Below are 3,501 nucleotides of genomic sequence, written 5' to 3'. Positions count from 1 at the left end.
TGAGACTCAAACTTTATGTAGAGACATAAATATGGATCAAAGTTTGAGTTAATAGTCTAAATGGTCTATAGTATAGGAATAAAGTTGGGTGCCTTATTCTGGGGACACTATGGATGCGGCCCACTTTGTAGCTAGTACAAACGATGTGATCCTAATTCGTTCATGTGAAGACATGTGAGTGGGGGCGTCCTGTGCAAAGAGTTTGCATAAGACCAGACCATGAGATATTCACTTTTACTTTGTAACACCATTTACTGTCTGAAACTAACTATCTCGACTTTGATGGCCTAGGTAACTCGATCTTAATCCTGAGCTAACTATGAACTTCTGTTTACTCGAGATTATCCTTAGATCTGCATGGGTGAAAGCAGCTCAACAGCGCTGGCTCAATAAGCCTCTCATTTCAGGGGCAAGACCAGATAAATAGCTAGGGACATAGGGCGCAAGAAGGAATTCACTTCTACCCAATTTTGGGATAGTAGAGAGGTTGTTCTCTTAAGGACTGAATCCAAGTCTTGAACAATTGGCGCCACCGTCATCAAAAGGTTTGAGAGGATTTTTTGATTTGATAGTTGGACTACAAATCATTGTTCATTAGAGGATCAGTGGGACTTAAGGAACAAGAGGTAATTACAGGGGTAAAACGGTATTTTAACCCAGCTGTAATTACGAACAACCTGTGAAGGGTCGACTTACCGATCATGATTATATCAAATGAACATATATATCTACAGTGAGGAGAGTGCAGCTACGGGCTTTAGTGGAGTGACCTGATAGTTAACGAATGTTGGTTAACTAGGTTAAAATAGTTTAACCGATTAATCTCGGATCGTTAGAGCTCATGATCTGTAGGTCCATAAGGTCCCCTAGATAGCTCATATAGGAATAAACTTGGAATAATTCGAATCGTACGAATTAAGTTAATCATATGAGATATGATTAAGTAATTGATATATGATATCAATTGAGAAACTTGGTCAAAATATTTAAATAGGATTTAAATATTAAAATTATGAATGCATTCTTCATAATCGGAGGCATGGATTTCGTCAAACAGTCGGATTTCAAAAAAAGTCAAATAGTTGACTTTGACTAGAGAAAGACAAAGGTTGACTAAGAATATTAAAATAATGTTTTTAACCAAATTGGTGGAAAATTCCACTAACTTGTTGAGTGGAACATTTAAATAATCTCAAAAAATCCACTTTTTGACACTTAACCATGACATGCATGAGTGGAATATGTGTTGTAAGCTTTTGGTGAACTTAGACATGCATTTTGACACTTAGTCATGTCATGCATGAGTGAAATATGTGTTGCAAGGTTTTGGTGAACTTTGACATGCAAGAGTTGCATGTAATTTGCCTTTTTAAGAAGGCATTTGTTCAAACATTGAAAACTCTTGGAACCTTTGGCCATTTGATGTTTTTGAAAAAGCTTACATAACTCCTTTTAGCTCCATATTTCTCTCAAATTTTCATTCTCTAAAAAGAGTCCCACCACTCTATTCAAAGCCTTGAGAATAGCTAGGAAGACCTCTTAGTGGTCCTCATTGGAGCTATTTGAAGAAATTTGAAAAGCTACAAATACTACAAGAATTCAGGGTTTCGGCGACAACGAATTTCATCGCTAAAAGGTCCAAATTCGTCCCCGAAAACCTTTGGCGACGAAAATAAGTCGTCGCGTAACTCGTCATCATTACCCGGTCGCGAGAGGGTTTCAACACTTTTTTTAGTTCGTTATTTGAAATGATATGTGACATTTTGTTATTGGATATTATTAATGAGCACTTATTATTTGAAATTAGTTATGATCACTTGTTATTTCATTATATACATGTTATTTCATTATATGTTATTTTATATATTTGTTTTGGATAATATAGGGATGACTTCTAATACACAAAGAGGTTGCGGATTGAATGAATATTTTTGGACAGTAGAGGAAGATGCAGTGTTGGTGGGCGCACTTCAAGAACTAAGTCATAGTAGTTTATGGCGAGCAGAAAATGGACTCAAGAATGGGTATTTGAATCAAATTGAACAATTCATGTTGGAAAAATTACCTTCGTCTACCTTAAAGCCATCTCCCACACATTGAATCTCGAGTGAGAACGCTAAAGTCCAAATACAATGCACTAGCCAAGTTGCTTAGAGATAAAAGTGAATTTAGTTGGAATGGATGAACTCCTGACATTACAATGTGAAAGAAGTGCGTATGATGAGTGGGTCAATGTATGTAGAAGAAAATAATTTTAGATCACATTATTCAAATATTCCAACAAGTTATATTTTTTAACTTGTAGGTTCATAAGGATGCTAGTGGTTTATCTGGAAAACTTTTTCCTCACTATTATGCTCTAGGAGAAATATTTGGAAAAGATCATGTCACTGGTCAACATGCAGGTACTGTTGATGACGATGAAGAAGAAATTAGAATGGGGGATCCTAGCTCTCGTCATGGTTCCCATGTAGATATCAATGACTTTGATATGCATTTTGACATTCAGAATGACATATTTAATCCAGTTGATGATGAAGGGACATCATTTTCACAACCTCAACCGCAACCCAATTTCACTGATAAAAGTTCAAGTGGAGGTCATAAAAGGAAAGCATGCAACAAGGATGGAATGAGTTATCATATCGAACGCATGGCAAATTCGGTGACAGAAGTGGCACTAAAGCTTGATGGGCTTATAGAAGTCCTTTTAAATGATAGAGAAGTGACTAACATACAAGATCGACTAACTGATGAGTTAAAACAAATAGACGGAGAAGAAAGAGTTGCTAAGAAATTTTTTCACCATGAAAGAAGAGAAGAAGAAAGAGTATGTTCTAAACTTATTAGAACATGAAGTTTGACTCTTACATCAAGAGGACCTTTAGGTGTATGGATAATTATAACTATTTTGTGTCTTCAAATACTTGGTGATGTAACCATTTAAGATATATTTTGTATGACTTATTATTTTGAACTGTTATGAGATAGTTTAAGATTACTTTGAAGTTTGAACTAATTGGTGGAAATGATTTATATAATATTTGTATGACTCGTCTTTTTTTATATATATGAATAAATATTTGTATGACTCGTCTTATATATGTTCTAATCCATGCAACACTAAATTGATAATTATTTAATTTTGTATTAAAAAATGATTTAATTTGAGATTGAATTGGAAAAAGAAAGTTTATTAAAATAAATAATGTAATAATAATATCAAATAATGTGTAAAAAAAATTAGACTTAAATACAACAGATATAATTTATTACTATTAAATAAAATAATATAAAGTAGATCTAAAAATTATTGTAAGTAATTATTTTTTTTCAATATAAAAAAATGTCATAACATCCTTTTAATTAATGCAATTTTGTATTAGTTACCAATACATAAGGGTATTTTGGTAATCATCATATGTCTGATTACGATTTCAGATGGAAGTAAATACCATGAATTGGTTTTTTATTCCAATTCCAAATATTTTCAAGTAAACA

The 3,501-nt window shown here is 33.4% G+C and overlaps 1 pseudogene; it reads left to right on the top strand.

Annotated features, from left to right (window-relative positions):
- The first annotated feature begins 1,361 nt into the window (after nucleotides 1-1,361).
- On the top strand, nucleotides 1,362-3,064 carry LOC111023225 (uncharacterized; annotated as a pseudogene).
- Nucleotides 3,065-3,501: the final 437 nt, after the last annotated feature.

The sequence above is a fragment of the Momordica charantia genome (genome assembly GCF_013281855.1).
Source record: "Momordica charantia cultivar OHB3-1 chromosome 8 unlocalized genomic scaffold, Mcharantia_2.0 BLBB01000008.1, whole genome shotgun sequence".
Taxonomy (NCBI): Eukaryota; Viridiplantae; Streptophyta; class Magnoliopsida; order Cucurbitales; family Cucurbitaceae; genus Momordica; species Momordica charantia.
Note: the sequence above shows the minus strand (reverse complement) of the source record. Positions and strands in the feature narration are given on the sequence as shown.